Source organism: Hylobates moloch, unplaced genomic scaffold (genome assembly GCF_009828535.3).
Source record: "Hylobates moloch isolate HMO894 unplaced genomic scaffold, HMol_V3 SCAFFOLD_5, whole genome shotgun sequence".
Classification (NCBI taxonomy): Eukaryota; Metazoa; Chordata; class Mammalia; order Primates; family Hylobatidae; genus Hylobates; species Hylobates moloch.
This window is the reverse complement of record NW_026652280.1, coordinates 57,667,160-57,694,352: the sequence shown is the minus strand read 5'-3', so window position 1 is coordinate 57,694,352 and position 27,193 is coordinate 57,667,160. Positions and strand designations below refer to the sequence as shown.

The following is a 27,193-nucleotide window of genomic DNA, read 5'->3' as shown; positions in this document are numbered from 1 at the left end:
CCCTGTCTCCTGTAACTTTAAGGAACTGCGGAGTTGCTGCGTTTGATGTGTCTTAACTTTTAACATAAAGCACACCAGGGCTGGTTAATGATCATGAACTGTCATGGCAGCCACTCTGCAAAGGTGACATTGATGGATGGAGCCTGCAGCTTTGAGGGAGGCGGGTGGGTGCAGGGGCAGAAGGTTTATTTAAGCCAAGGCTGATAATAGAGGGGCCTTGTGAGTCACTGACCAGCAGGACTTTAATGGGATAAAGAGAAGGGGAGAGTCCCCTTTCTGCACTGCCCTCTGAAGGGGTAGTTCTCATTCTCCTCATCTTGTCTACCAAATAAAAGCATTCCTTGAAGGTTCAGATCTATTTAAAATCTTCTGCTAAGAGGAGGAAGAAAAGCCCACCTCTGTAATCAACCTTGTCATCTTTCTTGGTTTGGCCTCATTTATTTAGAAGTTCATGTTTACCTTACTTAGCCATTTGAAAAAGGCATTCTTAAAGACATTATGTAGGGAGGGTCTAAGTAAGAATGAATTCAATCTTCCAACTAGCCATAATCCCCTTGGGATTACCGATGAAATGTGAATAGGAGTACAATTGGGTTTCCTTAAGTGATTGTATTTTTCAAAAAAAAAAAAATTCAGGCTGCATGTGGTGACTCACACTTATAATCCAAACACTTTGGGAGGCTGAGGTGGGAGGATCACTTGAGGACAGAAGTTCGAGACCAGAAGTCGGGCAATATAGTGAGACCTTGTCTCTACAAAAAATTATCCGGGATTACTGGCACATGGCTGTAGTCCTACCTTCTCAGGAGGCTGAAGCAGGAGGATTCCTTGAGCCCAGGGGTTTGAGGCTGCAGTAAGCTACGACTGTGCCACAGAATTCCAGCCTGGGTGAAGAGGAAAAAAAAAGTAAAAATTTGATTTCCATTTTGCTCGGAATTTGTTGATCATCACTCCCTCCAGTGCCACAACTTAGGAAGCATCTGTCTCTCTTTAGGTAAATATCAAGATGTCACTCTCATTTGTAAACAGTGCCCATGGTACTGTCAGACAAGCTGCTTTTCATCATGCACTCAGGGTTAGAAGCTAAAGCTTCTTTCTCGCCTTAGATATAGCTGTGTCACGTAAGTTTCATAAAAATAAGCTCTTGGTTAGCCGGGTGTGGTGGCACGTGCCTGTAATCCCAGCTCCTTGGGAGGCTGAGGCAGGAGAATTGCTTGAACCCAGGAGGCAGAGGTTGCAGTAGGCTGAGATCACACCACTGCACTCCAGCCTGGGCGACAGAGTGAGACTCCGTCTCAAAAAACAAACAAACTAACTAACAAAAAAGCTCTCAGGAAAATGGCCTGAACACAAATCTCTCCTTTGGATGGAGATGCCAAATTTGGATCTCCAGGGGACCTCTAATTCCTGAGGGTGGAGGCAGAGAGGCACACTACTGGGGTCCCCTGATAATTTTGTGGGCATGAGGGCTGATGCCCACTGGAGACGTCTAGTTGGCTCCTTGCTTACTAAATTCAGCAGCTGATGGCCCGTACTCATTGCTGGACAGCATAAACATCAGGTTCTGGTAAATAAACTCAAGCTATCATGCAACTGCACAACATGCACTTAAGCTGTGACTGACAGTTTGCTGGGGGTGGACTTAGAATCTAGGGCCAAAGCTTTTGGGTGCAGAGCCTCCAAGGTTCCAAGATAAACAAATCTGTCGGTGAGAGTGACCAGAGTGTTAGGTCAGTCCAAGGGTCACTTATAGGTCATCCTGCTGGGAGCTTGGTCTCTGCTTTGTGTTTATGCTGGGGAGAAAAGCAGGAGGGGCCGGAGGGTTGGGTCTCCGCTGGGAAAACATCCCTGGCCTGCTCATCAGAGCCTCTGGAAGTGGATTGGTATCCCCCCTGCTCCCAGGAATCCAGTAAAGGGTATGGGTGCAGGCTTGTATTTTTTACAGGAGTTGATGAACAAGTTATTTTGGAAATATAGATTGCAAGATGTGTGGGGCCAGCTCACCCGGACTGCAGAATGAAGCAAGGGTGTTCCAGGGCCTAGAGTGAGGTAGTAGATCACTGTGGGGAACTGGCAGCAGTCAGCATTGGAAAAGACAATTGAAGAAATGGAAAACTTTCCCTGTCCCTCTCCCTCTTATGGATCTTACAAATTTTCCTGGAAAATATTTTGCCAGGTTTACATTCCTTACCAGCTAGGGGCTTTTTTAGAGAGTGATCCTAATCTTGCTTTTTTCTTGTGCTTGGCTCTCTAAGATTGATAGAGAGGGGAAAGCAGGGGTATGTTTTATAGCCTCCTTAGTTGACTTTTAGCAAAGTGAAGATTGTCCTCCCCCGTGGACCCCTTGGCTTAGCCATCTCCCAGTTCTCTCTCATTTGAGGACAGTGTGGGGCAGAAAAAAGATGCAACCTCAAAAGAAGAGCTGGGCCGGGCGTGGTGTCTCACGCCTGTAATCCCAGCACTTTGGGAGGCCGAAGTGGGTGAATCACAAGGGCAAGAGATTGAGACCATCCTGGCCAACATGGTGAAACCCCGTCTCTATTGAAAATACAAAAATTAGCTGGGCGTAGCGGTGCGCACCTATAGTCCCAGCTACTTGGGAGGTTGAGGCAGGAGAATTGCTTGAACCTGGGAGGTGGAGGTTGCAGTGAGCCGAGATCATGCCACTGCACTCCAGCCTTGGTGACAGAGTGAGACTCCATTTCAAAAAAAAAAAAAAAAAAAAAAAAAAGAGCTGATGACATTTAAAATTTCATTATTGCTTGCTATGGAAAATAGCCCAATTTAATAAAAGGTCTAAAGGAGCTAATGTCTTCAGATAAGCCAGAAGCTGGAAGTACTCACAAACAAGCCCTTGGGGTTACTGGTAGGCCACATTGAAATAAATCCAATTTACAAAATATATAATACATTAAAGATACATTTAAAGATATGTGTAAAGATGCATCATTAAAAGGGCCGGGTGCAGTGGCTCCCGCCTGTAATCCCAACATTTTGGGAGGCCGAGGCAGGCGGATCACAAGGTCAGGAGATTGAGACCATCCTGGCTAACACAGTGAAACCCTGTCTCTACCAAAAATCCAAAAAATTAGCCAGGCATGGTGGCACGTGCTGTAGTCCCAGCTACTTGGGAGGCTGAGGCAGGAGAATTGCTTGGACCCGGGAGGCGGAGGTTGCAGTGAGCCAAGATCGAGCCACTGCACTATAGCCTGGGCAACAGTGAGACTCTGTCTCAAAAAAAAAAAAAAAGATGCATTAATGATATATGTAAAGATACATATAAAGATATGATTAAAAGAATTGAAATTGTACTGAGGGCGTGGTGGCATGCACCTGTATTCCCAGCTACTTGGGAAGATCGCTTGAAGCCACAGTAATGTGAGGCTGTAGTACGCTATGATCACACCTGTGAATAGCCTCTACACTCCGGCCTGGGCGATACAGCAAGATCTGATTTCTAAAAAAAAATAAATTAAATTAAAAAAAAGAAAGTCGAAATCATACCGAGTGTTTATGACCACAATGGAATCAAACTAGGAATCAATACCAGAAAGGTTAACAGGAGAATCTCCAAACCCTTGGAAACTAGACATAAAGAGGAAAGTCTTTTTTTGGAAGTATCAAGGGAAATTAAAAAACATATTGAACTGAATGAAAATGAAAATAAAATATACCAAGATTTGTGGGATACAGCTAAGGCAGTGCTGAGAGGAAAATTTATAGCATTAAAGGCTTACACTAGCTGGGCACAGTGGCTCATGCCTGTAATCCCAGCACTTTGGGAGGCCGAGGCGGGCGGATCACGAGGTCAGGAGATCGAGACCATCCTGCCCAACACGGTGAAACCCTGTCTCTACTAAAAATACAAAAAAAGTAGCCAGGCGTGGTGGCGGGTGCCTGTTGTCCCAGTTGCTGGAGAGGCTGTGGCAGGAGAATGGCGTGAACCTGGGAGGCGGAGCTTGCAGTGAGCCGAGATCGTGCCACTGCACTCCAGCCTGAGTGACAGAGCAAGACTCCATCTCAAAAAAAAAAAAAAGCTTACACTAGAAAAGAGGGAAAAAAAACCTATGCCAATCAGAGGGAAGGAAGCAATAAAGATAAAAGTAGAAAGCAGTGAAATTGAAAACAGAAAAACAATTAAGAAAGTCAATGGAACAATGGTTGGTCTTTAAAAAGATCACTAAAATTGACAAACCTCTAGAAGGAGAGACAAACCAAGGAAGAGAAAAGACACAAATTACAACTATCAGAGGTGAAACAGGGGCTTTCACTACGTGTCTTGAAAACATCAAAAGGACAATAAGGGAATACTGCAAACAACTCTGCATCCATAAATTTAGATCTCAGATGACTTAGATAAAATGTACTGATTCCTCAAAAAACACAAACTACAGGCTGGGTGTGGTGGCTCACACCTGTAATCCCAGCACTTTGGGAGGCCGAGGGGGGCAGATGACGAGTTCAAGAGATAGAGACCATCCTGGCCAACATGGTGAAACCCCATCTCTACTAAAAATACAGAAATTAGCTGGGCTTGGTGGCATGTGCCTGTAGTCCCAGCTACTCAGGAGGCTGAGGCAGGAGAATCACTTGAATCCGGTAGGCAGAGGTTGCAGTGAGCCAAGATCACACCACTGCACTCCAGCCTGGAGACAGAGCGAGACTCTGTCTCAGAACACACACACACACACACACACACACACACACACACACACACACACACACACACACACACACACACACACACACACACACACACACACACACACTACTTCAACTAATCTGAGTTGGAATAGATAATTTCACTAGCTCTATAGTTATTAAGGACATTTAATTCATAATGAACCCCCCCGCACACACACACACACACACACACACACACACACACACACACACAAATCTTTAGACCTAAATAGTTTTGCCAGAGCATTCTATCAAATGTTTAAACAAGAATTAGGCTGGGTGTGGTGGCTCACACCTATAATCCCAGCACTTTGGGAGGCCAAGGTGGGAGGATCACTTGAGCCCAGGAGTTCAAGAGCAGCCTGGGCAACATAAGGAGACCCCCATCTTTACAAAAAAGAAAAAAAAATTAGCCAGATGTGGTGACACACACCTGTGGTCTCAGCTACTCAGGAGGCTGAGGTGGGAGGATTACTTGAGCCTGTGAGGTCGAGGCTGCAATAAGCCATGATTGTGCCACTGCACTCTAGTCTGGGCAACAGAATGAGACCCTGTCACACACACACAAATTTAAAAAAAAAAGAAAAAAGAAGTAACACCAATTCCACACAATATTTTTTCCAGAAAATAGAAGAGGGAACACTTTGTGATACATTTGATGAAGCTAGTATAATCTTGATAACAAAACCAGAAAAAGACTGACAAAAAAGAAAACTACATAACAATATCGTTTGGGAATACAAATTCAAAAATCTCTCTTTTTTTTTTTTTTTTTTTTTTTTTGAGAAAGGGTCTTGCTCTGTCAACCAAGCTGGAGTGCAGTGGCACTATCATGGCTCACTGCAGCCTCAATCTCCCAGGCTCAAGTAACCCTCCCACCTCAGCATCCTGAGTTGCTGGGACTGCAGGTGCATGCCATCACACTTGGCTAGTTTTTGTATTGTTTGTAGAGACGGGGTTTCGCCATGTTGCTCGGGCTGGTCTCAAACTCCTGGATGCAAGTGATCCTCCTGCCTTGGCCTCACAAAGTGCTGGGATTACACGCAGGAGCCACTGCACCTGGCCTCAAAAATTGTTGATAAAATAATAGCAAATAGAATTCAGCAATATATGAAAATAATTAAACACCAAGACCAAGTGGTATTTATTGTAGGATGCAAGACTGGTTCAAACTTTGTAAAATGAACCAATCAATGTAATCCACCATATTAATAGGCCATAGAAGAAAAATAACTTGATTATATTAACCCACTTGTCATTAAATGCATTTGACAAATTTTGTACCTATTCCTGATAAAAAAAAAATTTCAGAAAAATAGGAAGAGATGAGAAATTCCTCAATTTGATAAAGAACATCTATAAAATATCCACCACTAACATTATACTTAACAATCAAAGACTAACACTGGGGAGAAGGTAAGGATGTGTGCTGTCACTGCTCACATTCAACATAGTTCTGGAAGTTCTACTCAGTGCAACAGGGCAGGTGAAGGAAATAAAAGACATACAGGTTAAAAAGAAAAAATGGAAACTGTCTTTATTTGCAGGTAACATAATTGTCTACATGGAAAATCCCAAAGAATTAAAAAACAAAAACAAAACAAAAACCTCTAGAACTAAAACAAATTAGTTCAGCAAAGTCATGGGCTACAGGATAGACACATGAAAATCAATTGTATTTTTATATACTAGCAATGGAAACGACAACAACAAAATACTACACCATTTATAATCACTCAAAAAAAAGAAATAGGCTGGACGCGGTGGCTCACACCTGTAATCCCAGCACTTAGGGAGGCCAAGATGGGCAGATCACAAGGTCAGGAGTTCGAGACCAGCCTGGCCAACATAGTGAAACCCCGTCTCGATTAAAAATACAAAAATTAGCCAGGCATGGTGGCGTGCGCCTGTAGTCCCAGCTACTCAGGGGGCTGAGGCAGGAGAATCACTTGAACCCAGGAGGTGGAGGTTGCAGTGAGCTGAGATCGTGTCACTGCACTTCAGCCTGGGCAACAGAGCAAGACTCTGGCTGAAAAAAAAAAAAAAAGAGAGAAAAATATTTAGGAAGTCTGAAAAAACATGTATAGGATTTGTATATTGACAGCTACAAAATGCTAACGAGGGAAATTAGACAAGATCTAAACAAATGGAGAGAAACGCCACACTCATGGACTAGAAGACTCATTTATAGTAAATGTCAATTTTCCTCAAATTGAAGTACAGTTTTTTTTTTTTTTTTGAGATGGAGTCTTGCTTTGTCACCCAGGCTGGAGTGCAGTGGCGTGATCTCGGCTCACTGCAACCTCCACCTCCCGGGTTCAAGTGATTCTCCTGCCTCAGCCTCCCAAGTAGCTGGGACTACAGACCCGTGCTACCGTGCCTGGTTAATTTTTTGTATTTTTAGTAACGACGGAGTTTCACTGTGTTAGCCAGGATGGTCTCAATCTCCTGACCTCATGATCTGCCTGCCTTGGCCTCCCAAAGTGCTGGGATTACAGATGTGAGCCACCGCACCTGGCCTGAAGTACAGCTTTAATGTAATTCCTGTCAAAATTCCAGCAGGATTTTGATTATTTTAAAACTTATATGGAAAGACAAAGGACCTAGAATAGTTAAAACAATTCTGAAAAAGAATAAATTGGGAAGAATCAACCTACCTGATTTTAATTTTATTTATTTTTTATTTAAAAAAAATAAGCCAGACATGGTGGCTCATGCCAGTAATCCCAACACTTTGGGAGGCTGAGTCTGGCAGATCCCTTGAGGTCAGGAGTTCGAGACCAGCCTGGCCAACATGGTGAAACCCCATCTCTACTAAAAATACAAAAATTAGCCAGGCGTGGTGGCATGCACCTATAATCCCAGCTACTAGGAAGGCTGAGGTAGGAGAATCACTTGAACCCCGGAGATGGAGGTTGCAGTGAGCCAAGATTGTGCCACTGCACTCCAGCCTGGGCAACAGAGCAAGACTCTGTCTCAAAAAATAAAAAGTAAAAATAAAAAGAGAAAAAAATAGAGATGAGGTCTTGCTATATTGCCTAGGCTGGTTTTGAACTCCTGGGCTCAAGTGATCCTCTTGCCTCAGCCTCCCAAAGTGCTAGGATTACAGGTGTGAGCCACTGCGCTGGGATCAACCTACCTGATCTTAGGACTTAATATACATAGTAATCAACATTGTGTAGTTTTGGCAGAGACATACGTACATAGATCAATGGAACAGAGAACCCAGAAATAGACTCACATGAATATACAAAACTAATTTTTAACAAATGTACAAAAGCAATTCAATGAAAGATAGCCTTTTATAAACAGTGCTGGAGCAATTGGACATCCATAGGCAAAAAACAAAACAAAAGAAAACAAAAAGAACCTCAAGTCTCACACCTTATATAAAAATCAAAATTATAGGAAAAATAAAAAGTTGTAGAAAAAAATTTTAAAATTAAAAATAAAAAATTGTTTTTTTAAATTCTAAAAAATATACCCAACTACTTTAAAAAATTAGTTGGGTATATTTTTTTAACTTGATAAACTGTACTTCATTAGAATTGAAAACTTTTACTCTATAAAAGACCATGTGAAGAGGATGAAAACACAAGCTAGAAGCTGGGACAGAATATTTGCAAACCACATATCTGGCAAAGGACTAGTATCTCGAATATATAAAGAACCCTCAAAACTCTACAGTAAAACCATCAAACAATCCAACTGAAAAATGGACAATCAGAAGAGACATTTCTCTAAAGAAGGCATACAGATGGCAAATAAACACATGAAAGGATGTTCAACACCATTAGCCATTATGAAAATACAAATTAAAACCAAAATGAGATATCACCATACACCTATCAGAATGTTTAAACAAAACGTTGTGATAACACTATTTCTGCAGGTGAAGATGTGCTGAAGACCAGCATGCTTTGCTGATGGGAATGTAAAATGCTTCAGCATCTCTGTAAAGCAGTTTGTCAGTTTCTTCAATAACTAAGTATGCAATTATGATGTGACTCAACAATTACACTCCTGGGCATTTATCCCAGGGAAATGAAAATTTATGTTCACACAAAAACTTGTACATGGATATTTGTAGCACCTTTATTCCTAATAGCAAAACTGAAACAACCCAGATGTCCTTCAACAGGTTACTGGTTAAACAGACTGCGGTTCATCAATACTATGAAATACCACTCAGCAATAAGAAGAAACAGAGGGTGGAGACACACAACAACTTGGATGGATCTCAAGGTATTGGGGAAAAAAGCAAATCTCAAAATGATTCCATTCATATGATATTCTTGAAATGAAAAAATTACGGAAATGAACGACAGATTAGTATTGCCAAACATTAAGGAAGTAGTAGGGGTGGAAGGGAAGGGCAGTATGAGTTATCCTTGTAGTGATGGAACCATTCTATTCTATGTCTTCTCTGTAATGCTGTCAATATTCTGGTTGAAATACTGTGCTGTAGTTTTGCAGGATGTTATCAGTGGGAGATATAGCATTTTGATTCTTCTAAAATATAGATGGAAAGGAAAAGGAACTAGAATAGCTAAAACAATCTTGAAAGAGAATAAAGTGGGAAGAATCAGTACCCAAAATACTGGCTAGAGAGTACCCAGGATCTCTTAGCATTATTTCTTACAACTGCATGTGAGTTTACACTTATATCAAAGGTTTAATTAAAAATATTTTTCAGCCGGGCATGGTGGCTCACGCCTGTAATCCCAGCACTCTGGGAGGCTGAGGTGGGCGGATCACCTGAGGTCAGGAGTTCGAGACCAGACTGACCAACATGGTGAAACTCTGCCTCTACTAAAAATACAAAATTAGCTGGGTGTGGTGGCGCATGCCTGTAATCCCAGATACTCGGGGCGCTGAGGCAGGAGAATTGCTTGAACCCGGGAGGCAGAGGTTGTGGTGAGCCGAGAACGCACCATTGCACTCCAGCCTGGGCAAAAAGAGCGAAACGCCATCTCAAAAAAAAAAAAAAAAAAAAAATTTCAGATATATCAGGAATTGTAGTCGAATACCTTTAAATTATGAGCTTGTATATATTTTAGGTAGTTGCTCAAATTAATATTTAACACATCTGTTTTATTTACATACGCATCTGTTTGTTTCCACATCTGTTTCATTTATCCAGTATTCTGGAATGAGCTGCAGTATAAAGTAACCTACACTTTTTTTTTTTTGAGACGGAGTTTCACTCTTGTTGTCCAGGCTGGAGTGCAACGGCACAATCTCGGCTCACCGCAACCTCCGCCTCCTGGGTTCAAGTGATTCTCCTGCCTCAGCCTCCCGAGTAACTGGGATTATAGGCATGCGCCACCATGCCCGGCTAATTTTTTGTATTTTTAGTAGAGACTGATTTTCCCCATGTTGGTCAGGCTGGTTTCAAACTCCTGACCTCAGGTGATCCACCTGCCTTGGTCTCCCAAAGTGCTGGGATTACAGGCGTGAGCCATCGCGCCTGGCCAACCTACACTTTTACTCACCAAAACTCCATGTGTGTCTGTCCCATTTGTTCTGTCATAAAACTTCTCATCCACTCCCTCAATCAGTGATTTATTCATTCAAACATGTTTGGTGTGCAAAGGATGAGTGAGGCTCAGTGCCATCTTGGTGACGCACCATTAAGCCAGACCTTTCTATCCATATTTGTGGCTCTCAGATATTGTAGAAGTGACATGCTGAAGTCTGATTTAGATTCCTTTGTGAAAACCACTTTTGGAGTGTCAGTTTTTGGGCTTTTGAAAAGCCTTCTTCAGAATTTGCAACCCAAAGAAGGTACAAAAGTCTTCTGGTTTCTCCCAAGATGTCGCTCATTAGATCAATGGACTTTTCAAATAACATGGAAAGTGAAGAAGCCCTTTCTTTTCTTCTTTAGGGTTTTGTAGACCAAATACATTAGTTAATTTAAAAAATATGAATAAAAGTGTAAAGAATGAGTGGATGGAAATTTTGTTTTTCTCTCAATTCTCCTGTCAGACCCTCGGCAGAAATGGGTCTGCCAACATTTGATCCCAAGAATTCTTAACCGAAGTCCCTGGATAAGTCTGGGCACTGGCTGAAATGGCATGCCATATTTTGGGATATGTACATTCTTCTGGAGAGGGAATCCACAGCTTCCAAGGATTCCCTTGAAAGGGTCTGTGAACCAGAAAATGTAAGAATACCTGTTTTAATGGCTGAAGGATCCAGAGATGTAGAAAGAACTAGAAATATGTGGGAAGAGCCTATCCATGGCCTGATGATGGAGCTGGCTTTCATCTTCACCCTTCCTACCGGTTCAAGGGCTGACTCAAACACCTCCTCCCTGTGAAGCTTTCTCTGATCAGCTCACCTCCTCACAGCCAGAAGCCATCTCTTCTCTGAGCTTCCAGAGTCTTTGCTTGCTCTTCTTTTAAGACACTTACCGGCCAGATGTAGTGGCTCACGCCTGTAATCCCAGCACTTTGGGAGGCCAAGGTGGGAGGATCACTTGAGGCCAGGAGTTCGAGACCAGCCTGGACAACATAGGGAGACCCTGTCTCTACAAAATAAATAGATAAATAAATAAATAAATAAATAAATAAATAAATAAATAAGACACCACTTTCTATCACATGTGAATCTAGATATTGCCTCTATTCGCTGCCCCTGTACCATTATGGATTTGTTCTAAGTGGATGATCTAGACATATTTGTTGGGCGAGTGATGGTCCTTACAGGTTTGGTGGCAGCCCTTCAGAATTGGCCTGGAGATAAGAACGGTTGGTTCTTTTGCTTTTCAACAAAAAATGTAAGGCATTGGGCATTAACGGGCATTTTACATGACGTGAACTGCCCAGTGGGGAAGGCAGTCAGTCCTTCTGCAGGGACTGAATGCCTGCTCAGTGAGAAACTGTAAGCAACCCTTTCATCTTTTTTTTTTTTTTTGAGATGGAGTCTCGCTCTGTCGCCCAGGCTGGAGTGCAGTGGTATGGTCTTAGCTCACTGCAAACTCCGCCTCCCGGGTTCACACCATTCTCCTGCCTCAGCCTCCCGAGTAGCTGGGACTACAGGTGCCCGCCACCACGCCTTGCATCTTCTAAATCCAGCTCAGCTGTGGCATTATAAATAGCACGCTGCCTTGTCCCAGCTGTCTTATTTGTGAAATACTTAGAAAAACTCCCCCAACCTCCTGACTTCACCTTTTCTTTAGGGTAAATCTATTATTTTAAGGGAGGGTGGGAGTGGAGAGAGGGACTCAAGTATTCCTTGTTCCAGTGGAATTTGTCCCAACCTCCCACAGCATTGCCTCCAGCCCCTGTCTTGCATTCTTGGCTTTTGAAGAGGCGGGGCAACCCCCTTCTTATCTGGGATTGCCTGCTTAAACAAACTCAGTGGTGTGGAGGTATTGTCCTTTGGAAACTTGGCCTGGGACACTTTACCAAGTGTCTGCAAACATTTAGACATGGAAAACTACCCACTGTTAACCCAGAGCCCATTGTCTCTTTTCAGGGCTGCTCTTCTCTGAAAGTGGCTTGTGGTTGGGGGTGGAGGTGGTGAGAGTTGGCCCAAGGGAATCCCTCAGTTGGGGCTCTGGGCTGGGGAATTGTGCTGCTGTTTGTTTAAACAACCTGAGTGTAATTGGATTGTTTGAGATGCCCAAGATGTTTGGGAAAGTGGGGGAAGGGAGGCAGCTTGCTGGGGGAGAGAGTCACCAGCAGGGACTTTGACGGGTGGCAGGCTGGGTGGTTGTCAGCCTCCAGATTGCAAAGCCAGTGGGAAGGATGGCCCTTCCGGCTTGTCCGTGGGCACATCAGGACCTGGGTCAATAGGTCGGACCACGTAGTCTATAAAATATTAAAGCTAGTACTCGAGGGGTGGATCAGGATATGAGGAATATTTAACTTAAAATCAATTATCCCTTTTTAACCATAACAATCTAAGGATAGCACAAATGCACGGTTACATGTTTGCTTGTTATTTAGATCTGATTTTTTAAAATCCCACAAAAATAGTTGTAATGACCAACTCAGGTTTCACTAGTAAGAATGCTGGGTGGGAATTCTTAAGGAGTTGCTACATCATTCCTTGGGACAGAACAGGGGTTGTCGGGCAGTATTTGACAGGCCTAAGGAAAAAATAAGTCTGTGCTTTATTGTAGGGATCATACCCTTCCGTTTGACCTAGGGAAAAGGGCAAAGAGTGTTAAAAAAAATGAGAAGAATTTGGGAATAATAGAAGGAATCTTTGCAATGCTGGGCCTGGCCAGCACCGCCCTGTGAGATCAGACCTCACGTGAACCATGTTCTTACGTCACCTGAGGCATGCAGGTAGACTCCACAAACCAGGTGTGAATACTTATTAGGGATGCTTACCACGTAAGAAATAATTAGAAAAGGTAAGGGGCTCCTATTACATGGCAGGCTCCCAAATTTGTAATTTTACTTAATCACTGCTGGAACCTGTGACAGAGGTTAGTAGAAAAATAGACTGTGGCTCAGAGGGGTGAAATGAACTTGCCCAGACCACAAAGAGGGAAATGGTTCAATCTGGATTTGCATTAAGATCCTTCTGTTTTCAAAACGCTTTCTCTTTCCAATACACTATATTCAAACTACTCCCTCCCCTGCAAAAAAAAGAATAAAAATGCAGAAGTAATCACCGTGCAGGTTCAAAAACAACCCTCTTTCGATATGCCAGTAGCATATCACACATATAGGCCTTCAGCGAAATAATCAATTAGGGAAAGGATAGAAATGTTAATATTGGTAAAACGTACTGATCTTCTGATTGGGAATACATTTTAGATTATTTGAGGATGGAGTGCTTGTCATCTTCATTTTAAGATGGCTATCAGTTTTTGAGGTTAGCCCTTAGTTAAAATAAAGTTATTGTCAAGTATCTTGTAACATTTAGTGGAACAATACCTGACAGGGTACATTTACCCTTTCACCTTTTTTTTTTTTGAGACAGAGTTTCACTCTGTGGCCCAGGCTGGAGTATAGTGGCATGATCTCAGCTCACTGCAACCTCTGCCTCCTGGGCTCAAGTGATTCTCCCACCTCAGCCTCCCAAGTAGCTGGGAAGCGCAAGCCACCACACCTAGCTAATTTTTGTGGGTTTTTTTTTTTTTTTTTTTTTCTGTGGAGACAGCGTTTCGCCATGTTGCCCAGGCTGGTCTCAAACTCCTGGACTCAAGGGATCCACCTGCCTCAGCCTCCCAAAGTGCTGGGATTACAGGTGTGAGCCACTGTGCCTGGCCTAACCTTTGACTCTTAACATGATTATCTCTGTAACAGAAAAATAGCTTTGTAAAGGCGTTGTCTTTTTTTTTTTTTTTTTTTTTTTCTTCCTTTGTCACCCAGGCTGGAGTGCAGTGGTGCACTAATAGCTCACTGCAGCCTTAAACTCCTAGGCTCAAGCAATCCTCCTGCCTCAGCCTCCTGAGTAGCTGGGACTATAGGTGTATGCCACCATGCCCAGCTCAAATTTTTTAACATTTATTTTTAATTTATTTGTTTTCACTGTGTTACCCAGGCTCATCTTGAACTCCTGGCCTCAGGTGATCCTCCCACTTCAGCCTCCCAAAGTGGGATCATAGCTGTGAATCACCATGCCCAGCCAGCTTTGTAAAGTTTAAAAGATTCATAACAGTATTTTGACAAATACTTCAGAATATTGTTTTCAGAGAAAAGGGCTTTCTGTACTTCCTGAGCAGCTCAGTTTTGCACAGGCTCCAAGCAGCAGCTACTTCTGTTGCTTGGCTGGTGGGTGTCATTTCATGGGCATAGAGAACCACTGTGCAAACAGTGGTGTAACAGACAGCCTGGTGTAACATAGAACAATTGCTGTTTCTATGCCATTTGGCAACTCCATTCTCCTAGACTCTGAGGGCTTCTTAAGGTAAGAGCCAAGGGGCTTTTCAAAATCACACCATGACCACACTGGTTTCGTGGGAGCTGATAGCTTCTTCTAGCACTCCAGGTCCTTGACACCAGAAGGCTGCCTGGCTCCAAATACTTAAAAATTGAAGGTGTTGGCTGGGCGTGGTGGCTCACGCTTGTAATCCCAGCACTTTGGGAGCCGAGGCGGGTGGATCGCAAGGTCAGGAGTTACAGAACAGCCTGGCCAACACAGTGAAACCCCGTCTCTACTAAAAATACAAAAATTAGCCAGGCATAGTGGCAGGTGCCTGTAATCCCAGCTACTGGAGAGGCTGAGGCAGGAGAATCGCTTGAACCTGGGAGGTGGAGGTTGCAGTGAGCCAAGATCGTGCCATAGCACCCCAGCCTAGGCGACAGGGCTAGACTCCGTCTCAGGGGGGAAAAAAAGAAAAAAAGAAAAAAAATGAAGGTGTCAGCTAAGTAAAGGGAATATTTACAATATAAAGGAATGGAAGCGCAGCGAGACTGGTGGTGCAGCACTGGAGGGTCAGGCAGTGTCTTTTTATCCTTTGCAGTTTGCAGAGGATGCAGCAGGTGAGTCCTGTAGACATCAGAGGGGCTTCGACGCTGCACAGCTGCCACTCCGGGGGACACTGCTGGCCTTAATCACATCATGGAGACCACAAGGATGCTGGGAATGCACTTCCCATTGTCCGAGCTGAGGATATGAGCAGGCTATGGTGAGCCAGGGTTTCCATTTCTCTTCCCGCCATGAGAATTTCATGCCAGTCAATTTTAACATAATAATTTATTTTGCATTTTGCTGTCCTCACTAAGGTATGCATGGATTGTTAAAGATTGGGAAGTTTGTTCTTTGATTGGATTCTTTGATCGGATGGATAGGATCCTTCCATCTCTTTAAGAATGCCACCTCCTCCTCCAGCCCCAATCCTGGCTTCCCAAATTCCAAGCTCCCAACACTTGAAAGGCCCAAACCTTGTTAGGTTTGATGATAGCAATTTACTATTAACAAATACGTTGGTAATGAGTGTTCTTTTCTGTAGGTTTGTTTAAAAGTGAAAACAATGTGGCTAGTCATAAAAGTTTCTCTTTGTTTTAGGCTGGATGGCTCACGGGTTCAGAGGAGGGACAGCACTTGTTGCAGAGAATGAGATTTAGTGTGATGTGTATAAAGGTGTTTCATGGCTAACGACCAAACAGAGACTAGTGTCTCCCACTCAGGAAGAATAATCACCATGCTAATGGATTCAAATTCTGTTACATAGAATAATCACAGGTTTAAATAAGACTCTGCTTGCTTTATAATTATCAGTATGTGAAAATACATTGAATCAAGGCTGGGTGTAGCGGCTCATGCCTGTAATCCCAGCACTTTGGGAGGCTGAGGTGGGAGGATCACTTGAGGGCAGGAGTTCAAGACCAGCTTGGCCAATCTGGTGAAACCCTATCTCTACTAAAATACAAAAATTAACTGGGTGTGGTGGGAGGCACCTGTAATCCCAGCTACTGGGGAGGCTGAGGCAGGAGAATCGCTTGAGCCCAGGAGGTGGAGGTTGCAGTGAGCTGAGATTGTGCCACTGCACTCCAGCCTGGGTGACAGAGTGAGTCTCTGTCTCAAAAAAAAAAAAAAAGAAAAAATATATATACAAATCAAGATGACTCTTAGATATTTGGCTAGAGCCACTGGGTTGATGGGTGATGTTAGTTCTCAAGGAAAGGACCTGGGACAAGTTTATTTGTCACATTCTCTGTTTTGATTATTTCCAAAATGATCAAGACAGGAAATAGGGAGAACAGGTTGGGTGTGTACGTATGTGTATTGAATCCGTGCTTAAATTCACATGCTCTGAAGTCAGAGTTCATGTGTCCAAATCCCAGTTTCACCACTTACTACTTGGGTGATCTTGGGCAAGTGTGTTTATCTCTCTGTGTTTTCGGATCCTAATACAGAAAATAGGTATAACCTGGGAGCAGCGGCTCACGACTATAAGCCCAGCACTTTGGGAGGCCAAGGCGGGCAGATCACTTGAGCTCAGGAATTTGAGACCAGCCTGGCCAACAGGGTGAAACCCCGTCTCTACTAAAATACAAAAATTAGCTGGGTATGGTGGCGTGAGCCTGTACTCCCAGCTACTCGGCAGGCTGAGGCAGGAGAATTGCTTGAACCCGGCAGGCAGAGGTTGCAGTGAGCTGAGATTGGGCCACTGTACTCCAGCCTGGGCAACAGAGTGAGACTGTCTCACAAAAAAAAAAAGGTATAATTATAGGGTTAAATAAGACCATATATTTATAAACTCATGTGCTGAGCACAACGTAGAAACTCAATATGTGAAGATCATTTATATTAGTAGTAGTGGTAGTAGCAGTAATATTTCTTCTGGGAATAGCACAGGAGCAGTCTAAGGAGGCAACAGTGGGTGCGTCATGATGGGCAAACAGTAGGAAGAAATGCCTGTGTTGGTACCATTTCCCAAACTGTGAAAACAGAGCCAAGAAAGCTTCGACTGACAAAACTCCCAGAAGCCTCAAGGCAGGCTCTTGCAGGGAAGAGGTCATTGTGGCATCTTGGATAAAAACAGTGGGCTGGGAAGGAATGAGACCAAGGATTGAATGCTGGAGCTGTGGCTTACCAGCTCTGAAACTTGGATCAAATTCTCTGAGCTTAATGTCTTCATTTGTAAATTGTGGATTAAAAATACCTAAATGACAGGGCTGTTGTGATGATAGATAGTGTTCTTATGTTAAAGTGTCCCACTTGGGTGGATATGCAGGAAAGGTTTGTTTTCCAAACAGCATCTGACTTCTTACTGAATAATGAATCCTTGAAGGCACACAGTCCTCTGAGCTGGAGGCCAGGAGTACCTTTTGAAATCACGCCGGAAGGGGCGGCCCTGAGCAGCTGCGGGTCCCTCCCAGGCCGACTCAGACCTTTCACCCAGGCGGCCTTTGGGCCTCGTGCTTTGGGAGTCAGGAACCCCAGACTCAAGTCCTTTCTGGCCCAGCCCTTTCTTGGGCTCATTGTTCTGGGAGGCCTTGCACTATTTGTTCATCTAATCTGTAAGCGAAAAGGCAAACTAAATATCCTTCATTTGGACCTTTGACTCATAGCCCACAAAGGACAGAAGTGTCCTACCCGGGGTGGCTAGTGGCACCCCTGTCTTTGTTACTGTCTGGCCTCCCTAAAAGGCCCTGGGCAGAGAGCTGTGACAGGTGCTTGGGAAAGGGCCTGGTGTCTCTGCCTCTCCAGGCCTGTTTGGACTTGATTCCTATTCTCTGATGCCAGGAGGGGCCCTAGAAAAGCCCTGGGACAATACCTATCAAGCCCAAGTAACAAATAGAGGTACCTAAAGTTCAAACAGGCGTGTCCCTTCCTATTTTGTACCTATTGCGGAGTGAAGCCAGGGTCCAAAGCCACTTTGCCTGGCTGTAGATGGCCTGTCTACTACTTACTCCCTGACCTGCTGTCTCCCTCAAGTCATTCCCCGACTGTGTGATGGACACACTCCCTGGCCAGGTAATCAACTCTCCACTAAGCAGGCCGCCCACCCAGATTTCTCTGCCCTGTCTCATGGGCAGGGATCCCTCCCACCTCCACTCCATCCTGAGAATACCCTGGTTCACTCCCCTATCTCCTGGGACTCTGTCTGGGTGGCCCATGACTTCCACCTGGAATGCCATTATTTCCAAATCCCATTCTCCCTTCAAGTCCCAGCTGAAGTCCTGCCTCCTCACGATACCTTCCTGTCCATCCAGCTCCCGGGAGCACCTCCTTCAGCCTCCTATGGCGTCCACTCTCCCCTCACAGGAGAGCTGCCCAGTAATCATCTTTTGTGTGTTTGCTGCTTCATTTTGTGTGTTTTCTGTTTAATTTGTATCTTCCTGTTCCTCCTTCCGACCCTACACACATCTTTCAACTGGGTTACAGGGCCCTGAAAAGGCAGCCAGTGTTGGACCGGCTCATGGCTGCCGCAGAGGAGCCACCCTCCTTGGAGAAGCAAGGCTGCATCCCCCTTTTTTTGCTGACTTAACAACATCCTGTTTCTACTTCGTGAGATGGCAGTGACTCACCACTAATGGTGGCTATTATTCACACCCTTACTTTCATAATTCAAACTAATTAGGAAACACATATCTGTCAGGTTCTCTATGGGACTGGATTGCTAGAGGCAAAAAAAGTGCTAGAGTCAATAAGTTTAATCAGTAACAGAAGTGAAGTATAGAGTCCCAAAGGAAACCTTTAGGAAAGGTCTTCATGAGTCTGCTTATAAGCTAAGGAAGAGGCCTCCCAAGCAACAGGTCCCAGACATTCCTACTCCACCTACGGACTGAATGCTTATTAAGTTCTGACAACATGCGGGACTGAAAATTTCCCCAGGCATTTATGAGGGTCATGCTATTAAAATGAGATAAAGAATGAAATATGTTTGATATCATTATACAGACGTATACATAACTGTGTGTGTGTGTGTATATGTGTGTGTGTGTGTGTGTGTACTCTTTTTTGTTTTCTTTTGTTTTCTATTTTGTTGTATGGAGTCAGAAAGATCTAGCTGGGTTCAGATCCCAGCTTTGCTACCCACCGGCTCTGGGACCTTGGATACATCTCTTAACCTCTCTTGCCCATTGATCATTTATAAAATGTGAGCAATATTCCTTCCTTGAAGGGGTGTTGAGAACTATAACTGAGATAAGGGTGTGGTCTGGGACTAGCAGCATCCAGGGAGCTGTCAAAATGCAGAACCTCAGGCCCCACCCCAGAGTAACCTAAGCAGAATCTGCATTTAATGAGATCCCTCAGTAATTTGCATGTATGTTAACATTTAAAATTCCTGTCCTCGAGGAACAAATAATCAGTGTACGGATCTATATGGAGAGGATAATAGCAGCAGCTTACATTTGTAGAGTTCTCCGGCCTTTCTGAAGTGACTTTGGACTCCAAGTGAGGGGTGTTGCTGGTCGGATTTGGGTCTTGATAATGTTGACAGAAATAGCCTTGAGGACTTGGCGGCAGATGGAATGCGCCGCGGGTCTGGGTGTAGGGATGGCAGGGGGAGGAGGGGAGGTGTGGACACTGTTGGCAGAAGGGGGAAGTTAGGAAGGCTGGGAGCCTGTAAGAAGGAGATAGTGTGCTGGACATGGAGGAAAAGTTCTTTCAAGGCTTTGGGAGCATGGAGCCAAGAGACACTGAAAGAAATCAGCCTATTTACATAGAATTTGCTAGAGCCAAGTCTTTTATAAAAGTCACAATAGCTTTCTTTATACATTAGACTCCATCCAAATAGAATAAATTCACATATACGGCAGATGGTAATAAAGCAAAACTATTACTAATTTAAAATAATAGATGATGGTGCTGGGTGGGAATCTTGGAGATCATTTTCAGTCTAATCGTTTCAGCCCCTGAGGCTCAGCTAGTTTAGGGATTTCTCTCATCTGCCACTTCCAGTGTGACCTCCTCTCACTAAACCTTTTTTCTTGGCTGTGAAATGGGACAATAAATAACTGAGTTTACAGGTTGCTATGCGGATTCAATGAGATAATTCATGGAAAGCACTTAGCACAATGCCTGACTCTAATTAAGTAATAACATATAATATTATCGAATTGCTACTGACCCATAGGAGGTAGAGAGGGACACATTTTTTATCAAGACTACTACAATTATTAGTAAAGATTATGGAAGTAAATTTGAGATTCAAGGAGCTGAACCAATTTTTTGTTGTTCCCAGTATGAATAACGATGATACCGTATTACAATAATAGTAAAACCACCAATAACCACAACAATGATTATACTAAACACTAACCATAGCTAACATTCCTTGGATGCTTATCATTAGATTGGTGTGAAAGCCATTGTGGTTTTTGCCGTTAAAAGTAATTGCAAAAAGAGCAATCACTTTTGCACCAACCTGATATATGCCAAGCACTAAATAAAGCACTTCACTTGGATTATCTCATTTGATTCCTCAAACGTGTATGATCTGTATAATACTATCACCAGTTTATAGATGAAGCAACTGAGGCCTAGTGAGATTAGGTATTGGGCCCAAGGCCTGGAGCTTGTATCTGGAACTCACATTGGAATCCAGACTGCCTGGCTCTCTAAATTGCTCTCCTAACCACTACACTAGCTCTCACATGAATATACCAGTGAACAAAATGCTCTTTCCATTGGTGGCAAATTAGGTGCTATTTGTTTTCTGGCCTGATGCTGTGATATATTTTAAAAGAAAATACACGGTGCAGGATGAAAAAGAGACAGTAGCTTGAAAACAAAAGAAAGGAGGATTGGAAAATCTGTTAACCCCCTGTGTGCTGTGCCAGGGACCATCGCATGCATGAACTCAATAACCCTTTGTGGATATGACCTACATAGTCATGGCGAGCAAACCTTAGCCTCAGAGAAGTTAAGTCATGTGCCCAGGATACAAGCTAGTAAGTGAAGGGGCTGGGATTTGAGCCTGAGCCCAAAGCCCAAGCTAGCTCAAAAAAGATGCGGAGACATGACTTGTATTTTGATCCAAAGGAAAATTAGATCTCTCCCAATTTCCCAAAGTCCCTAAAACCTGATACCACTGACAAATTCCTCCGCCAAATTCATCATAGTCTTAACACTGTTTGCAGGACTTCCTGTAGAACTGTTTGAAATTCTGTCCTAGAAGGGCATGTAAAGCTCCTTTCTAGAAGTATTTTACTTTGGACTTATGGCTCACCCTTTTCCAGTATGAATTATAAGCAGCTCAACAACTACACAACTGTACCACAAGAAAACAGAAAATTTAGGTAGGAAGGAGAAATTTAGGCTAGGAATAAGGTTAATTTCCGAAATATATGCCAATAGCCCTGAATCACGTCAGGTAGGCCGTGCGGCATTTTTAATTGGAGTAAAATACTGCATTTACTCCCAGAGGGACTATAGGCAGCAAAATCCAAGTAACTTCCTCATGAGTCCCTGGGTCAGGTGAATTACTATAGAAAATGGGAGATACTTCAAGGCATGGTCTGGCCTTAGAGCTAAAGTTCTGCTTGAGGAACAGGCCCTTCCTTAGTCTGTCTTGTAGGCCCCAGGGTGAGACAAGTGTTTGGCTTGTCTCACCATAGGCCCCCTCTCTGCAGCAGTTCTCAAGTTCTTAGTGCCTTTTCTCCGTGGTACTGTTGCATGTGATCTTTCACTAAGACCCCTTTCCTTTTCTTTCTTTTTTTTTTTTTTTTGAGACAGAGTCTCGCTCTGTTGCCCAGGCTGGAGTGCAGTGGTGCAATCTCAGCTCACTGCAAGCTCCGCCTCCCGGGTTCACGCCATTCTCCTGCCTCAGCCTCCCGAGTAGCTGGGACTAGAGGCGCCCAACACCACACCCGGCTAATTTTTTTTGTATTTTTAGTAGAGACGTGGTTTCACCATGTTAGCCAGGATGGTCTCAACCTCTCGACCTCATGATCTGCCCACCTCGGCCTCCCAAAGTGCTGGGATTACAGGCGTGAGCCACCGCGCCCGACTTTTTTTTTTTTGGGGGGGAGACCCAGTCTCTCTGTTGCCCAGGATGCAGTGCAGTGGCATGATCTCAGCTCACTGCAACCTCCGCCTCCCGGGTTCAAGTGATTCTCTTGACCCAGCCTCCTGAGTAGCTGGGATTACAGGCGTGCACCACCACGCCCGGCTAATTTTTGTATTTTTAGTAGAGACAGAGTTTCACCATGTTTGCCAGGCTGGTATCGAACTCCTGACATCAGGTGATCCACCCACCTCGGCCTCCCAAAGTGCTGGGATTACAGGCGTGAGCCACCATTCCCTGCCTCTTTTTTTTTTTTTTTTTTTTTTTAAGCAGAGTCTCCCTCTGTTGCACTGCAATCTCTGCCTCCCAGGATCACGCGATCCTCATGTCTCAGCCTCCGGAGTAGCTGGGACTACCGGCACACGCCATCACGCCTGGCTAATTTTTGTATTTTTGGTAGAGACGGGGTTTCACCATGTTGGCCAGGCTGGTCTCAAACTCCTGACCTCAAGTGATCTGCCTGCCTAGGCCTCCCAAAGTGCTGGGATTACAGGCGTGAGCCACCGCGCCCCGCCAAAACCCCTTTTCTTTGACGTGCTCTCGTTGCACTGAAGGGGAAAGCTGAGCTCTTCCCAGGATGCAAAGAGCCTCCTTCCCCAGCAAGATGGAACTCCCAAGCTCCGGGCAAAGGGGCCTGTAGAATTTCTCTCATTTATGGCTATCAGAAAAATAGGGCGGGAATCAGCCTCCATTACCCGGACCCAACCTTGTGTCAACAGCCCTCACAAACAGAGGGGCCCAGCAACCACCTTTTACACCGCCTGGTACTGTACACGGGCACCAGCTCACACGCTCAGCGAAAGGAAAACAAGCTGTGGCCCCGTCCCGCCGATAACGCCCGACCCAGCGGCAGGGGCCCTTGTTCTCTCCCTGCGCCTTCCCGCGCCCTGCGGGCAGCCCTGATAAGTCTGCGTGGTGGGCAGGCTTGTGTTTGAGTTGGGGTTGTCAGACCCATTACTCAAAGGGAGGACGTGGACTTGCTTTGAGAAGGACGAACTCTGGTCTGGTCTTAAGGACTGGGCGAGGACAACCATGATTTATGATTAACCCAGTGACTCCACTGTTAAGCGTGGTCTCAGTGACCGCCGTTTGAGTCATGACTTTTTTGTGCAGTTGCTGTGCCTCCATCCAGGTGTGAGTTGAGGGTGACCACAAAGAAGGTCGAGAGAGCAAGAAATGAGCACGTTGTGGACAGTAGGCAGGCCTGCATGTTGCCACCTGCTGAAGGAAGAGGGACTCTTTGATTTTCCATGAACCGGCTAAGCACAAGTAATACCTGGATGGGTACACCCGGGTTAGATCCTGTGCCTGTCACTGGCAATGTAGGGAAATTTATTGATTTTTCTTAAAAAAAAAAAAAATAGAGATAGGGTCTCACTATGTTGTGCAGGCTGGTCTCGAGCTCCTGGCCACAAGTGATCCTCTTGCCTTGGCCTCCCAAAGTGCTGGGATAACGGGCGTGAGCCACCTCGCCTGGCCAAGGGAAACATTTGTGAAAGTGAGTGAGAATAACATTCCTCTTAACTCTCTCCACAATCAAAACTTGGGGCTTCTTTATGCACTTGAGCGAGTTATTGAAGAAGAAACAAGAAGTACAGTGTTTTTCCCAGTTATTTTTCCAGCCGGTTGTTAGGCCAAGAGATGGGGGCAGGCAGTGGTGTGTTGGGTGGGTACAGGACTTGCCAATTACTCTGGGACTGTTACTTATTTCCTTCTGTTTTGGCCCCTTGGAGGATGTTAAAGTCTAAATAGTTAGGTTTTTTTTCTCCCTAAATTGGCAACAGAATAAAATGTGTGAATGTATTTAAAAAACTAAAGTATTACAGAAAAGGAAGGCGGTATTATTAGTTCATTTAGCGCTCACCATGACTCTATAAGGTTGACTTATTAGAGATCACCGTCCTCATTTTTAATTTGATTGGGTTAAGGAGTAGGTAAATGAGGTTGCCAGGTCCAAAGTCACCCAGTTGGTAAGGACAAGCCAGGAGCGGGAGCAGTGTGCTCTGTTGCGTCTCGGAAGAAAGGGCCAGCCCAGCCGGCTGGTGTGGGAACCGTACAAGATTAAAGCCTTAGGAGGAAATGTATTAGGAAAGATATAAATTTGACTTAAAACTTTCTTTACCATTTAAGAAATTAAATAGGCTTTTTTTTCCAAATTAAAAATCTCTGATCTAGAAATATCCTAGAAATATCTTACACATGAGAACCACCAGCCTTGTTCTCCTACTAGCACCCCCCCGAAAAATAATTGTCCCTGAATGGACATGTTCTACTGCTTGGGGTGTGTGTATATGTATTTTGTGTGTGACTTTCTCCCAAGTTCCAAGTTCCATCTCCAAGTGAGATGGAATTCAGAACCCCTTTTGCCTTGAAGACACTATCATAAGTTGATTTCCCACGATAGCCTTTGTAATTTTACTTCAAGCATAAGCCACAAGTAAAACATAATTTGGGACAGACGCGGTGGCTCACGCCTGTAATCGCTGCACTTTGGAAGGCTGAGGCGGGCGGATCACAATGTCAAGAGTTCAAGACCAGCCTGACCAACATGGTGAAACCCCGTCTCTACTAAAAATACAAAAAAATTTAGCTGGGCATGGTGGCACGTGCCTGTAATCCCAGCCACTCAAGAGGCTGAGGCAGGAGAATCACTTGAACCCTGTAGGTGGAGGTTGCAGTGAGCAGAGATCATACCACTGCACTCCACCCTGGGCAATAGAGGAGACTCCATCTCAAAAAATATAAAATTAAAAAAAATTTTTGACAAAAAGTTATTTCCAATATTATAGATTTTCCTTGCAAATGCACATACGATATTTAGGAACTTTATTAAATAGACTTTGTGAACTAGCACAGGGACTTAATCTCCACTTGTAACACCATTTCTTTTTCTTTTTCCTTTTTTTTTTTTTTTTTTTTTAGAAGGAGTCTTGCTCTGTCACCCAGGTTGGAGTGCAAAGGCGCAATCTCGGTTCACTGCAACCTCCATCTCCCAGATTCAAGCGATTCTCCTGCCTCAGCCTCCTGAGTAGCTGGGATTACAGGTGCGTGCCACCATGCCTGGCTAATTTTTGTATTTTTAGTAGAGGTGGGGTTTCACCATGTTGGCCAGGCTGGTCTCGAACTCCTGACCTCAGGTGATCTGCCCACATCGGCCTCCGAAAGTGTGGGATTACAGGCGTGAGCCACCACGCCTGGCTAACACTGTTTCTATCACAAAAGGTGTTATTGGCCGGGTGCAGTGGCTCACACCTGTAATCCCAGCACTTTGAGAGGCCGAGGTGGGTGGGTTACTTGAGGTCAGGAGTTTGAGACCAGTCTGGCCTACATGGTGAAACGCTGTCTCTACTAAAAATACAAAAATTAGCCAGGTGTGGTGATGCACGCCTGTAATCCCAGCTACTCAGGAGGCTGAGGCAGGAGAATTGCATGAACCTAAGAGGCGGAGGTTGCAGTGAGCCAAGATCACACCACTGCACTCCAGCCTGGGCAACAGAGTGGGGCTGTGTCTCAAAAGAAAAAAAAAAAGGTGTTGTTGGTTCCAAAACTCCAACTCACACATTTTAAGAATGCTGACCAATTGTCGATGGGAAGTCTGTCATTGACTGTCCTGATAACTGGTCTCCGACAACTGATGTTCCTTATTAAGTTCCTTATTACAAATTTCTCTAGTATGTGAAGACATGATCAGGCTAGAGTGTGCCAGAAAATTTATGCCAAAAGATGGGCAACAGGAAGACACATCAAATGTAAAAAAAAATGGAAGATTCCAAACGTACTGAAGTCGTGTTCCTGATTATTCTAAAGGAGTCTCTTGTTTTCTGTGCTCCTGGCACCCTTTTCTAATCTGCCAGCACTTTAGACAGCAACCACAAGCCCTGTCTGGACTGTGGTCCTGAATCCTCTGCAAGTGAGGAGAAGAAAGAGTTCCCAGAAGGCATATCCATTTAGGAATCTCAGAGTGACACTCAGAAGCCAGATTGTCAGGGCAGTCTCCTCACTTCTCCATCTCTGTCTGGTTCCCCTGCAACTTCCCACCTCGGGGTGAACTCTCCCAGACCTTAGCACTAGCTGTGCCTCAAGCTGGCATGAGCAAAATATTAACGGGTGGAGATTTGTCTGTATGTTTGAAACCTATCAACGCAGTTGCTTTCTCAGATTTTGCTGTGTAGGCTGAATTACAAAACCAGGAATCAAATTTATGTAGTTGTTCACATCTGACTTGAACAAATAAACACAGATTTGAGTTATGGCTCAGCTAGCTAACTTGAGACCTGGATTCATCTTCCCATCATAATTTTCCCTTCTGCTTTCTTTGTGAGCCCCCTCCCCCTTTGTCTTCCTTTCATTGTTGCAAACATTTTTTTACTCTTACTTGTGAGCCAAGAGCCTATTAATTAGGAGCTGGTCTGTAGGCCCCAGCGGGAGCTTGTTTGGACTCAGCTCATGAAGCATTCTCACTGTACTTGATTCATGATGGGGCTGGAGGCCAATGGCTCAGTTTTGTTGTAGCCTTTCTGTGAAGGAGACCAGGCCTGGGAATGGGGAACACGCCTGGCTTTTGGCTCTGCTGAGACTTCCTCATGAGTTTGTAAATCTTTTGAGCCCTGTAAGTAGCCATGCTTGCTAGATAGCTGAAGCACAGACCTGGAAATCGGCCACTCTCCAGTCCTAATTTTAATATTTCTCATCCAGGCTTGCGTGTGCCCATTTATAAAATGGCTATTAAGATTCCTTCCTCTCCAAGGTCCCTGATTAGGTATTTTCATATGGAATCACTCTTTGGGACCAATCCTCTTGTGGAATAACTTTACTTGATTCTCACAAATCTGGCATTTCAGGGTCTTCCCAGTCTGAGTCCAACTCATTTCCCCTGTTTTCATGCCTTTATATTTTGTGCTGGCCAAAAGAGACTTTACATGATTCCTTGAGACTGCTCTTTTCTGGCTCAAAATCTTGACTCTCTGGGATCTGGACCTTTTGACTTAGTGTCTAGTAAGTGCCTTCTAGAGCCACAGGCTGTTAGAGATGGCAGGGACCTGGAAGGCCAGAAAAAGCTCTGGGAGTCTGGGTGGAAGGCTC

The 27,193-nt window shown here is 44.4% G+C and overlaps 1 long non-coding RNA gene across 1 annotated transcript in view; it reads left to right on the top strand.

The window, feature by feature from the left end:
* Positions 1–27,193, top strand: part of LOC131383600 (uncharacterized) — a 123,847-nt gene that overhangs the window by 63,184 nt on the left and 33,470 nt on the right. The window contains exon 2 of the long non-coding RNA XR_009213748.1: positions 15,113–15,277. This is a non-coding gene — a long non-coding RNA (uncharacterized LOC131383600). The remainder of the gene's footprint in view (positions 1–15,112; positions 15,278–27,193) is intronic.